The sequence below is a fragment of the Manis pentadactyla genome, chromosome 4 (genome assembly GCF_030020395.1).
Source record: "Manis pentadactyla isolate mManPen7 chromosome 4, mManPen7.hap1, whole genome shotgun sequence".
Lineage (NCBI taxonomy): Eukaryota > Metazoa > Chordata > Mammalia > Pholidota > Manidae > Manis > Manis pentadactyla.
In genome coordinates this window covers 142,133,988-142,148,554 of record NC_080022.1, presented here as the reverse complement: position 1 = coordinate 142,148,554, position 14,567 = coordinate 142,133,988, and the positions used below count along the sequence as shown (strand labels likewise).

Here is a 14,567-nt window from a genome sequence, read left to right as displayed (position 1 = left end):
CAATAAATATGTCTTGATAAATGGATGATTGCATTGACTGCCTGTCTCCCAGCCACCCAGCTCCTCAGAGGTCAGGGAGTGGGAATGGGGCTAAAGAGGAAAGGACAAATGGGGATGTGAGGTGGCCTGTGACAGCCCTTTTGCTGTTCCAGGCTGTCAGGGTCTCTTAGCCATAAGGAAAACACAAATCGGTGTCTGTTTGGGTCAAGCTGTGACCAGAAACTTAAAGATGCCTTCCTGCTTAGTGAAGGATAAAAAAAAAAGAAAAAAGGAAGGGAAAAAACATTGATGCTGGGATTGTTCCAAAATCTCCATTATTAGATCTTATCTGGGTGAGTTTGCATTTGAATGAAAAACTGTCCACTTTGCTAAAAGCACATTTGGAGAGTCCATCAAGTCATCTGTTGTGATCAATTACACATATTCATTATCAGAGATTGGCTGCTTTTCCCATAGGTAATGCTTTTGCCTCCCATACTAGTAACATTTTTATGTGCCCCTTTAACTTAAAGGAAGAGTCTAAAGATTTCACTCTTGTGCCAAGTTCCAAATGCCCTTGATGGACGTTACCTAAGTGGCCCCAGCTGCCTCAGAGCTGGCTCCAAGCCCATCTCTCCCCAGACCCACATCAGTCACCCTGCCAGGTGTGCCCAAAGCATGGAATTTTCACCCAGGGAGTGATTTTTATTTCTGTACACTGTCTCTTCTCTCATGAAGAGCACTCTAGCACATAGAGCCCCCTGATGCAGATGAGAAACTCGAATTCCCTCTGGTTGCTCATGTCTATGGTTAGTGGTGTCTGGGGTGTATTTCGGGCCCCATTTCAGGACCTCTCTGCTGGCCAAGCTTGTGTAGGGAACCCCTGGACAGTTGATGTGGGAGTCCTGCCTCCTGTCTCCAAAACCTCCCCAGTGAGGAAGTGAATGGAGGTGGACATGCACATGCGTACATACATGCACACAAGTCCATGCATGCCTATACACGTATACACATGTATACACGGTCACATACATGTGTGCATGTGCACACAATCTAGTAGAAAGAGCCTCCAGACATAGACCTAGAGTGGAGGGAGGAATTAAGGGCAGGGGTTTTCACACTCTGGGTGACAACCCACTGAAATCAGTGCAGTGAGGAATGAAAGCACCATGAGTCTTTCCTTGGCCATCCCTGCTTTATTTTTCTCCATGGCACTCACCAAATCACCACCTCAGATATGATTTTACACATGGATCTTACTCATTATTTCTCTCCAGTAAAATGCAAGCTTCAAGAATCAAGAATTCATATCTTTCATCCACTGACATAGCCCCAAAGCCTACCACAGTATCTAACACACATTAGCGATGTCCCATACATATTTGCTGAGTGATTTATTTTAATGGAATGGAATAGAATAAAAAATATGGGAGTGCATTGCGCTGTTTTAAAACTTTGTTTCAATTTTATATAAATGTGTGAGTGTGCACTGGATCCTGATGTAGAATGTATTTCTTGCTGTGGGTTCGACAAAAATATTTGAAAATGCTGATAAGACCATGGGCTCTGGAGCTAGACTACTTGTGTGACCTTGGGAGAAGTCATTTTAATTTTCCATGTCTCAGTTTCTACATCTGTAAAATGAGGCTAATAGATACTGTTTACATTACACCACTGATATGAGGAATAAATGGGATATTATTTCTAAAGGGCTTTGAACTGGTGCTGGCACATAGTTAGCACTCATAGTGTTAATTGGCCATGACTACAGGTGGTTTTCTTTGAGTTGACACTTCAAAGGTTCCCACTCCCAGATCATTCTGGATCACAGGCAGTTTGGTTTCTGTGATGCATGTGTTTTTTTTCTAACAAGGCTCTGGCTCTTTCTAAAACATTCCAGGAGCTGGACAGAACCTAGGACAGAGTGCTAATCTTGGCTCCTGAGTCTTTCTTGCTGAATCACCCCTCATGTTGTTTCTCCCTCCCTACCAACAATCATGCCCATTGTCTGTATTCAAAGATCCTTAACCAAATGTCAGGTTTTATTGGGCAATTCAGCCTTCACTTTGGTCTCAGGGTTTTAAGAAGAAAGAGCAAGTGAGGCCTCACATAACAAGGCCCAGAGGCAGAGGTGCTCCCTGCCTTGGAAAAAGGCCATTTTCTCTTAGGTGAGGGAAGATCCCCATATCAAGACATATTTGGGTTGGTTTCTACATTTAGTAGCCATATCAGAGTTTAAATAAGCTAGAATGCCAGTCCTTTTAGTATCTTCCTCATAGCATGTTGTAGCCTTGGTTGGTACCCAGAAAGACCAGGCCACTTTGGAATAGATGAGGGTAGTGGTGTGAATGGGGGTTGCAGAGCTAGAATCAGCTGAGTTGGGTCATATGTACTGTAGACAGACCTGTGCATGTGCCCTGGCCCTGCCCCTCACCAGGTGTGGGACCATGGGCAGGCCAATGACCTTTCTGCATCTCAGTCTCTATTAGGAATAACAAGAGGAGCTAACACTCACTGCAGGCTTACTTTGTGTCAGTTCCTGTGCTAAGCATTAGCATTTTAAATATTAATTCATTTAAAGCATACAATGGCTTCATAAGATGGATGCTGTTATTTTCATTTTACATATGAAAATCATGGGGCCCAGAGATCTTAACCAACCCTGTTCAAGATCACCCAGCTTGTAAATGGCACTTAGGATTTGAATCCAGGCAGTCTGACTCCCCAGTCCATGCTTTCAAACACCCTGCCTCAGATAACAGCAGCTACCTCTCAGAGAGTTATAAAAGCTGAATACAATAAAATATTTAAAGAGTTTAGCAAAACGCCTGCCACACAGTGGCCATTAAGGACACACATGTATATGTGTATATGTATGTGTGCATTATTAATATTTTCTTTATCACCAAAGTCCCCAGCAGACCCCAGACCATCTGCTGCTAAGGTCAGCCATAGGGCCCCTGGGTGGACTCGGCCTCCCAGGTGAGCAGACCACCTTCTGGGTTTAGATCCCCCCTCTTCCGCTGGGCACTGTTGGGCCCACACTTGAGTCAACATGTGGAGCCCTGGTACTTTCCCTTTCATGTTGACCTGCTTCAGTGCCAGCCCTGCCATAGAAGCTGGGTAACATGTCCTTCTCTGGGTTTATGCATCCCTTCTGTGGCATCCCCTATGCCCCACATGCGTTCCTTGTGTAGCAGAGTGTACTCTTCTAGAAAAACCCAAAGGTAGCTTTTCAGAGTCAGGCATCCTTTTGACTGGCAGAAACTATTCATCTGATATACTGGTTTTAGTTCAGATGACAAAAATAAACATCATTAATATTTTAAACTGGTAGCATTTTCTCCTAGCATTAAACTTTGCTCAGTGGAGGATAAGCAGTCCCTCTTTTTGCTGGCCCTTGAAATTCATTCATTTAGTCAGTCATCCCTTCCCCTCAACAAGGATTTATCAGGGTCTTACCACATGACCGGTCTGTGTTAAGGACCAAGTCTGCAGAAGTTGGTGACCTGCATTTAAGGCTCTCATTGACTCTTTGGCTCCTGGGCTGGAAACCATAGGTTTTTAGATAAAGAAATAACTTTCCAGCAAGTAACTTGTTAAGTCCTGAAATGAGTGACTAAAAACTGTTATTTAGAACCTCATTGACATTCAATAGCCTAGAACAGGAAGAGATTTTGGAACTGGTCTACTCATGCCCCTCTCCAGACAGATGAGGACCCTGGAGCCCTAAAAGTAACCTCAAGGTCACATATTCCTGACCCTCACAGTGCTGGGCCTATGAGCCCAATCTAGGCTCTTTGCATTGTATCCTATGGTCTTTTCTTCCCTGGAATTTTAAGCAGAAAACACTAAAGACATAGTAACAGGAACAGCATACCATCTCATTTAGCCTCACAGACATCTCAATGGATGGGAATTATCAGTGCCATTTTACAGGTGGAGGTGCTGAGGCCAAGAGAGGTGAAGAAATATACCTAGTCAAACAGTCTGTGATGGAGTCAGCACTTGAACTTGTATCAGTCTTACAAGCTGACACTTTTTAACTACTAGCCTGTAATGCTGTCCTGGGCCAGCTGTAGAGTTTCAGATTTCTTTTCTTGAGAGGCCCTTCCATCAGATTCTACCAGGCTGCTGATGGAGACTTTTATTTTTAATCTTCATGGGAAATGAATTTCCTACTACTCATGTTACATAGTTCATTTGTAACCTGATGGGTTTTCTTCCCCTTCCTGTTAGTGACTAATGAGATTTTTGCTCCAGGAAGAATTATTTATGTTCAGTGGATGTGTCTGAATAACTTAATTCATAGTATTGAATTTTTGGCCTTAGCTGTGACAGAGTAATTTTTTTTTTCCCATCCCCTGAGGTGGAGAGATGTGTCTCTATCCAAGACACATGAGCTGGTGGTTGGCTGTGATTAATTTGTAACCCGAGTTGCTTGCCTCCCTCCATCCCTCACCCCTACCACCTTAGCTCTATATACACCTCATGAATGCTTTACCAGCCAGCCAGAGGTTGAGGGTGGGTTTGTTTAACAAGTCCTTCATCCCTTACAAGTAGTGAATGCAACCAGGACTGAAAACTTTCCTATCCCTCTAGTCTGATTTTCTTCTGGTTATGAGACTTCTCACAAAGAAATTGACTCAATATTTGGCTTGGGTCTTTATGTTTCAAAATCAGAATCTTCATGCGTTTTCCTGGCTTTGAAATAATGGTACAAACACTTTCTCATCTGGTTGATGGTACCCGGCTAGCAGGGTTGTAAGGCTTACGTTGGAAGACTTACTCTCTAAGCTCTAGGTTCCTTGTCTGCCAGATGGGGGTGATGATGACAGGATTGTGTCATAGACTTGTACAGTCCAAATGAGATAAATGTGTGTAAAGTGCGTAGTTTAGGACTGCGCACGCAAGTGGTTAATAAATCTCAGATGGTGTTATTGTTACTGTTGTAAGTCCAGGAATTTTCAGTCAGCTGAACCAGACCACAGCTCCTATATGTGTCTCTTCATGTAATGGAGTTCCCAAGCCTCTTCATCTGCTTCTTTCTCTCCTTTTATGCCTTCCTCCAGGTCCAGAGGTGTTTGTCCCTTTGTAGGGAGACAAGCTTTCTTGGTGTTTTGAGGTCTCCCAATCAAGCCCTGTTTTCCCTGACATCTGCCAAACTGTCCTCTGGCTTCTCCATATTTCCTACTCTCTACTCGCTTGCTTTCAGCCAGTGCTCATTCCTGCTAGTCTTTTCCTGTGCTCTTTCTGGCATTTGAGATGCCCTCCCACCTCCATTTATCCAGCCACAAAGCCAACCCTCCTTTAAAGCTTGGCTTTTCTGTGGAACCTTGTATTGATTAAGATATGGGTTTGCTGCATATGCCAAAAGCCAACAAAGTAGCTTAAGCAAGACACAGAGGTTTATTTACCACTCATGTAAAAGAATTCCAGACATAAACAGTCCAGAGAGAGTATGGTAACTCCACAATCATCAGTTATTCAGGCTTCTTTTGTCTTCCTGCTTTTCTATCTCAGGGTTGCCTCATGGTCCAAAATAGCTTCTGGTAATCCAGCCATCATGTTCATGTTTCAGATGAGAAACCTAAAAGTGAGTGACAGTTGTTGATCTGCCTTTTAAGGCACTTTTCTGGCAGCTTCTCTTGACAATTTCACATAGGTCTCATTAACCACCTCTAGCTACAAGGGAGGCTGGGAAATGTAGTATTTTATCTGGGGATATGGCCACCTCAAATAAAATAGGGGCTCTGTTACAGGGAAAAATGGAAGGATTGATATTGAGTAGGCAACTAGCAGCCTCTGGCACAAGCCTTTTCCAAGGACTCCAGCCCATTTTGTGGTTCTTAGAGTGAGCCCCACACCCACACAATCATCTTATTGTGTCATCTAGTAATTCATTGACCCAGTGAACAAATAATGCCTGAACCACTGCTCTGTGCAAGGCACAATGCCTTTTATATGTTTACTGAAGTGTTGCTCTCAAACTACGAGGTTAGCTGGCTCCTTAGGAGCAAGAATCATGGCTCATGCTTCTTTTTCTCCTTGCAACATCTTTCTTGGGGCTGGGCCCATGGCAGGCACTTGATAAGTACCTGGTTGATTTTGGGATGTCCCAAATGAGAAACTATAGATGGGCTGCCTTGGTACTGTGCTAGAAAATCCATGTTTGTTTTGGATTCATTCTAGTTTTGAGGAACCATAGCAAGAGGAGTAGGGGCTTGGGTCAACTCTAAACATCAGGGCTGCACTGTAGCCACATGGACTTGCCCAGGTGTTGGGGATTTTGGAAACTGTTTTTGTTTGTACCACAAACTAGAATTTTAAGTAGAAATCTCTGTGCCCACCTGGCTTTCTTTACCACTGCTCTGTCTGCGTAGCTGTAGTTACACCACACGAATCTCTCTTGTTATTTGTGCATTGCGTAATTGCAGAGTAAATCTGCAGTCCTTCCACAGTGAGCGTCAGCTTCAGTTCCTGCTCCTGTCTTCCCATTTGATCCTTGCTCTAGTCTGCCTGAAGTAAGACTGTCTGAAGGGAGGTGGCTTAGAGCTTATGTCATATCTTGCGGCTGCTGAGAAAATGATTGTTTTAAAAATTGTGTTGGCACTTAGGAGGAAAGGAGCTAGGATATCTTTAGCATCTACTACCTGCAAGGCACTATGTTAAGTGCTTAACCTACACTATCACGTTTAATATTCAGAACAGTCAACTGTTCTTTACTTACTATAAAGTAAGTACTACTATTCTCATTTTGCTGATGAAGAAACTGAGGCTCTGACCAGTTAACATATAAGCCCAACTTTTCTTAGAGCTGAGTGGTGGGGTTATTTTTTCTCCTATTTTAAAAATTATTTTTATTGAGAGATAACTCACATCTTATAAAATTCACACTTTTAAAGTGTACAGTCATGGACTTTTTAGTATATTCACAAAGTTGTACAACCACCACCACTTTCATTCCAGACCATTTTCATCAGAGGCAACTGTTTTTGAGTCTAGGCTTCTCTCATGCCCATATCATTTCCTTTTCTAATTTGCCACAAGCAGTGATTCAGAGAAACTAGACCATTTTGGGGTAACAGTAGGGCTTGTTTTGGTGAGATATATGTGTAAAAATACCATCTTCTTCACTTTCCCATCACTGTGACACTGTGACGGTGCTCGTGCCCCTTTGAATTGCTGCAGAATGGGGCTAGCCTTATTTCTCTGGGCCACACCAACTCTGTTTGTGTTTCCTGGACTTGGGGCAGGGGACAAAAAATCTGAGGCTTGAAGTTCTATGAGCACCCCTCATTTCTGCCCTGGGGTTGTGGTTGGCATAGTAAGAGGGACCCCCTGTTCTGACCTGCTTCTTATTTGTCTTTGTAGCCCCAGAATGTCATAGGGCCTGGCATATAGGAGGTGCTCAATAAATGTTCATAAATATCTAGTCATTTATTGTATTACCCCTAATCTAAACCACTGCATTAGCTGATTGTTTTGTCTGTGGCCTTTCTCCTCCAGCCCTGGGTTATCTTCTACAGTAAAGCCAAAGTGATTGCTCTAGCCCCTAAATATAATTATGCATCCCATGCCTGCTTTCTTCAATGACTTTCTGTCACCTACAAAGTCAAATCTGAGCTCCTTAGATGCAAATGTGCCCGGCCATCCATGATCTGGCCCACCCTCATCTCTATCCTCCCTGACCCCAAACATGCACTCATTTGATGTGCTAGCAGTACTGAGCTGCTTGTAGTTTCCAAACATACCTTGCACACTCATTCCCTTGCATGTGCTACTCCCTGTCCCTGTAATGCCATCTCCACACTTGCCCATATGACAAATTCCATTCATCCTTCAGGTCTCAGCTAAGAAACAACTTCATCTATAAAATCTTCCCTGCTTCCTAAGAAAGACCTGGGAGCTGGGTCTCAGTTAGGAGTGTATTTGGCTGCAAATAACAGAAAACTGCCATAATGGTCATCGTATGCAGAATAACAGCCCCCAAAGATATCCACATCCCAATCCCTGGAACTTATGAGTATGTTATCTTACATGATAAAAGGGACTTTGCAGATGTGATCAAATTCAAGACTCTGACATGGGCAGATAAACCTGGATTGATTGTCCTGGTGTACCCAGTGCAATCACAAATGGAAGGAGAAGGTGGAAGAGGGCCAAGTGGCACAGTGTGAGCAGTACTTGACCCACTGTTGCTGGCTTTGAAGATGAAGGAAGGGGGTCTCAAGCCAAGATATGTGAGCAGGCTCTAGAAGCTGGCAAAGGAAAGGAAAGTGAGTATCTCCTGGGCCCTCCAGAAAGGAACCCAGCCCTGCCAACACCTTGATTTTAGCCCAGTGAAACCCTTGTTGGACTTCTGACCTGGACAGAGCTATGGCATAATAAATCAGTATTGTTTTAAGTCACTAAATTTGTGATAATTTGTTAACAGCAATAGAAACTAATATGGTGGGTTAACCAGATAGGAGTTTGTTTTTCTCCCATTAAAAGAACTCCAGAAGCAGGCTTTCTGGGATGGCTCAGCAGTGCCCTAGGGGCTCAGACTCTCTTCTTGCTTCTTGCCTCATCGTTTAAAAAAAAATCTGCTGCCTTACCAGATTGTGCTGGTGTTTCAGAGAGGAAGTGGGGTGCAAAGGACTGCAGTGATCATACTGGCTCTGTCCCTTTAAAGGCCTACCCCTTCAAGCCCTACCTAGCAACTGCTACTTTCATGCTATTGGCCAACAGCAAGTCACATGGTCATCATTCGCTGCAAGAAGGATTGGGGAGTTGGGGGTTTTAGCTCTTCGGCCTCTATTGTGAAGAATGTTAAAAGGGACTATGAATGGATTTTGGAAAACTAGCCCAGTGTCCTACCCACAATGATTCCCTGATCGTTGCACATTCACTCATTTGAGCAGTTGTGAAATGGTTTAAAATGGTTTGCCTCTCTGCCTCCCCCACTGGATTCTAAGCCCTTAAGGTCTGTGTGTGTGTTAGAATGGGACCATGTCTTTTAATTCTAGTATCCCCACCCCTAGCAAAATGCTGGCATATTGTACTTGTTGAACAAATAAAAGAATGATTGTGCATGTTCAAGGAAGAATTTTGTGGGATTTGGACTACCTGGGCTGACTACGGGGGTCTCTAAGCATTTGAAGACCTTTTTCTTTTTCTCCTCTTCCTTTTCTTTTTGGCCTTTATGTTCATCTTTTCCAATCTCCTCAATTTTTGGACCAATAGGACCAATTGATAAGAAATATCTTAGAGCTATGATTCTCAAGGGCTATGGTGGGTTTTTCTTCCTGGAGCCATTTTCAAATTCAACAATCCTGAGGAGATTTTGATGTGTACTTTTCTAGCTCACTACCATGTCTGCCTATCCACCTGTTGAAAATCTGCCCCTTTGCCTGATGGGTGTGTGTTGTTTACTGAAGGTGAGCCGTGCAGAAAAAGGCTGATACCTCAAACCTGGCCAATTAGGCTGTCCCCAACTAATGGAGACCTGTGCTAGTCATTGGGACTACAAACTAAATATTCTGATTCCCCCTTACTTTCCGGGAACATGGTAGGTAGGATTACATTCCCAGTTGTCTTGAACCTGGGTAGGGCCATTTGCCTAGTTGTAGCCAATGAGTTTGAATGGAATTTATGTGTGCCACTTCTAGACCAGAGCATTTAATGCTGATAAGATATCCTTTAGAGGATCTTTCCCCTTTGCTACTGCAATGCACAGTGTTCCAGATGGTGACTGCTCAGTCAGCCTGGGTCTGAGAGGGAAGGCAGTGCAAAGCAGAGTTCCCAATCAACCCTCAATGGACATGTACTAGAGTGAGAAACAAACCACTGCTGTTTTAAGCCACTGAGCAGTTTGGTGGTATTTGTTACTGCAGCATTACCTAGTTTACCCTGACTGATACAATTACCTGACTTACAGTTGTACAGGAGAAGGCTCTTTGGAGTCTGAGAAATGAAATTATTTTCCTCAAAACTTCTAAGGTCCCTTTTCACCAAGGTCAAGGGGTAACCATAGCTGTTTGGATGTGTACATGAAAGGGTGAGTCTCAAAAGTGTGAAAAACAATTTTAGAAATGGCTAAATTGTTCTACCACAATTTTATTCAGTGATCTGCTAGAAGGTTTTGTAAGACTCAATAGCAAATTATACTCATGGCTAAGATTTTTTACAGAGGATACAGAGCAAAAGCAGCAAAATATATAGATATAGAAATAGATATATATCTCAACAGATTCCAGGGAGATCTAGTAGAAGCCTTTGATGTCCTTCCTTGTCTCAGACCATGTAGGAGTTCTCTCTGTCTGTAACAGCAAACTACAAAGACACCTGTGAAATACCTTCCCTCAAGGAAGTCTGTTTGATTCTCAAGGTTTGAGACTTTTATGGAGTGCACACAGGCATATCCTGCCTAACAACCAGCCATGGCAACCCAAAATAAGAACCCCAGAAATGAAACCAGGTGTTCATCACCAGTCTTGATGTTTGTACAATGGAACCTGACAAGCCATTACAACATGGTCCATTGTTCCTGGTGCAAAATCATGAAGTCACTAACCCAGTGAAAAGGATACTAGAATTGAAAACCATGGAAACCTATTTTGTGCGTGATGTCATTGATCTAGGAGTATATTAATTTTGTGGGGGTGGGAGGCCTAAATGTCTGATTGCCCATATATCTGAGGATTGTAATTTCCTTGGGGATTTTGCACATTTGGAATTAGCATAACACGCAGAAAAGCTCCAGAAGAGCAATGTAGTTTTCTAAGGTCTTTGCCAGTTGATTAGACTTTGGGGACTGTCCTGAAAACCTACTCATCACTTACACTATTATTTCACAACAGAAGTTTGAAGCTATCCATCTGTAATATGGGGTCACCTGACTATGAGATGCTTTCCCATGCCAAATGTGTAGTAGGAGTATGTGTGATACCCATACTTTCATCAGTACAGTCCCATGACACTAAGTGTTATTATTCCCTTTCTATACTAATAAGTCTAGAAACATTGGGTCACTTTTTCAAGTCACACAACCAAAAAAGATTGTAACCCAGCTCTTTCTGGGGCCAAAGTTACTCTATCCCATCTCACCACTAATCCGTAATCTCTCTAAGGCTACAGCTCCCTAACCTCTGAAATAAGGTGATTGGACTAGATGGTCTTCCATCCAGGCCTAAATTTTAAGAATACCAGTAAGGTACATGAACTGGGACTCTGTACCATGTCATGGTTAAGAGCCTGGCTTTGAATCAGAGAAACCTGGGTTTAGAACTAGTCTGTAGTCCACTTGTTATTTTATGCCTTTAACCACATTACTTTGTCTTTCTATAAGCCTATTTTATTTTCTGTACAATGGAGAGGATTAGACCTCACCTGGTGTTACAAAGATTAAATGAAATAATGTACAGAAAATATGTGCACAGGGCCCAGCATACAGTAAGCACTGTATAAATGCAAACAGCTGGTCTGAACATGCTGTCTAAGACCACACTGCCTGGGTTCAAATCCCAGCTCTGCCACCTAACTGCTATATGACCTTGAATGAACTTAAATTTTTTTGTGCCTCAGTTTCCATATCTGTAGACTGAGGGTGGTGATAATATGGTATCAATACCCAAAGTAACTTAGTATATTAAGCACTTAGAACAGCACCTGACATATAGTAAATAATGTATACTGGTTAATTTTATTATTATTTATTATCATAATCATTCATTACTGGTTTGGTCGTGTGTATTGTTGAAATAGACAATAAAGGTGAAAAATGGTATCTTGCTCATCTTGTTGCCTGGTCACATCCTTAATGGAAACCCGAGGCTTCTGGAAATCCTGCAGTTTGAATAATCTAAGAACCAGAGCAGTGGAGCATCCAGTTACGAATGCCTCCCAGCTACAGCCTGGGGAGGAAGGTGAGGCCGCACCACTGTCTAGCTGAGGTTGAGGTCCTATTATGGAAAAAGCCCTGCTTTAAATGCAGCTGCTTTGCCTTCATTTGGCTGCATTGTCGCACCTTTTTGTTTTATTTTAAAGCATCTTGAGGAATTCAGGGCCCTCTCCCACTGACCTCAGTGAAAGCCTAAGAACGTCACGTCTCTAACGATCCAATGCTCTGATGGCCCTACCAGGGCAGCCAGGCCGCAAGCAGGCACACAGGCAGGCACCTGCATGCACTGTTCCCCTCGAGCACAGGCCTCCATGCTGGACTTCCTGATGGGGCTCCCTGAGCATCCCCAGGATCCCCCATGCCTGTTCTTATTGTCTCAGAAGAGCGTGGAGTTGCTTCCTGAATGGCGGGTTTGTTGGTAACCTTTGTAGGCTGGTAATGAGAAAACAGAAATTAATTATTTATGTCAGTTGGCCTGAAGGAGATGTTGTTTGCAGAGTTGACTCCCCCACTGGCTACAAGACTCAGAATTCCCCAGGCCTGTGGATGAGCAGAAGACAGAATGGTTCTTGGAGACAGCTGCTGTGAAGACAGAGGTGGCAAGTGACTGGTCCCAGGCTACCTGCAGTCTGTGGATGAGCTTTGTTTGGGTTGCAGGGAGTTAAAACAAAAATCAGGGGATTTTTACATAAAAATCTGGATTTCTGGCTTTTTTTGAAAGATGGGAAGATCTAAAATACATATGGAAATCATCATGTAGTACTGAATAGCTGACCCTTTCAGACTGGACATGATTTTGCTAATTGCTGGCAGCCTTAGTCTGGCCCCTTTATCTGCTCACATTGTGAGAGATGGGTGTGTAGTATAGAGACACAGCAAGACCCGAGCTGGGCTGCCTGACCCTGCATCCTGCCTCTGCCACTTACCAGCTGTGTGACTTTAGGCAAATTACCTAACCCCTGTGGGCCCATTTTCTCATCTGCAAAATGGGGATTGTGATAGCATACCTCACAATTTTGGGAGAACTGACTTACTCTAAGTGTTTAGAATGGTGCTTGCATAGGCATTAATACCTACTAGTATTATATAACTACTACTACATTATACTACCTGCCTAGCATTTTAGGCATTTGAGGTTACAATCCCTGTGTTAAAGAGTTTTCCATAGAATTAAAAAAATGTGTTTCTTTCCTGGTGTGCCTCTTAATCACTAATAAGTGCTTACTCCCTTCTCCAGCCTCCAAACTTAGCACGTGGGAATGCAGCAAACCAGCTCCCGCATCCCAGTGGCTCATCAGGTGGAGTTTCTTCTGGTTCACATGACAGTGATTGTAGGTGCCCCTGAAGGGCAGGTTTTACTTCCCGTGTTCACTCAGACCCTGTTCCTGCACTCTTGTGGCTCTGCCCTCCTCTAGGTCCCATCAGTTCTCAGCTTTCAGAGGGCACTGGGGGAACAGGAGAGTGAAAATCATTTGCTTCTTAACTCTTTTAGCCCAGAAGTGATACCCATTTCTTCTGCTTGCATTCCACTGGCAAAGACGAGGCACATGTCTCCTCTTAGATGCCGGGGTCCTGGCCAGTGTAGCCCCAGTTGGGCAGCTGCTCTCCAGCAACAGCCCTACTCTGTTCTGGGCAGGAGGGTCTTTGGTGGACCCTCTCCTGTCTGTACCACCACAGTCATACTAAATAAGCCCCAAATCAACATCCCCCTGGACCTATTTTCTTTTTGCTACTTTTAGCCTGTGAAATGTTTCCAAGGGTGGTAGCCTTGTTTTTGTTTGTTTTACTGGGAGGAGAAGGAGGGTAACAAGCATTTTATTTTTGATTTCATGTCAAAATATTGACATGATTTGGGATGTCAAAATTAGATTTGGGTAATTGCATTTCATCTAAGTTACATATTTGGAGAGAAATACAACTTAGCCATATATAAATAATGTAGCACACACACGCATATAAAATACATTGAAATACACTAGTATAATAAATTCCAAAAATTAAAGCCAAAATAAATTTTTAGGTTGGAGGGACCGTCTAATAGTTCATTTTCAGGATTAAGGAAAAAAAGAAAAGAAAGTCCTATATGGCATTTTACATATTTTTAAAACAGAAAGTGTTTTTACACTGCCTTTTTAAAGTCAGTTTGTTCCTCTGGAACCACAGAGCTGTCATTTGAGAAGTGAGACTACTGTGGGGTTAAGACAGTGTCTTTGCTGCAATTAGCACACAGTCTCTGAGAAGCTAGTACAGAACTCAAGAGTTAGGAAAATCATCTTCCACCTCTGAGATCCTAATTTAGACTGAATAGCATCTGCCACTTACCTAAAATAGGGTCATCTTCCTGCTCTTAGATGCCCCTAAATTTGCTGTTTGGGTCTCACATTGACCGATAGCTTTCTCTATACCCCCAAATCACAGTCTTTATGAGAATCAGTTGTAGGCACAGCATGGAAGGAAAACCCAGAATCTGCAGTTTCATGCCTGACCACTTCCCAGTCTGACCTGACTCCCACCCTGTGTACATTACAAAATCAAGAGGTGTTTTAGAAACTGAAAAGCAGAAATAGCCAGCTTTCTCCCTCGGTCCCTGGGCTGCAGCTTGTTTAAAGCCGTATCTTGAAGAAAGATCTGTGCTCGTGCTCAGATTGGTTGACTCCCGCTGCTCCATTCAAGGATTTGCTGGGGAATTTCATATGCTCCCTAA

General features: G+C 43.1%; 1 protein-coding gene across 1 annotated transcript in view; it reads left to right on the top strand.

Annotated features, from left to right (window-relative positions):
* The window catches only part of ABR (ABR activator of RhoGEF and GTPase), a 168,719-nt gene that overhangs the window by 2,157 nt on the left and 151,995 nt on the right, over positions 1–14,567 (top strand). The window lies entirely within an intron of this gene.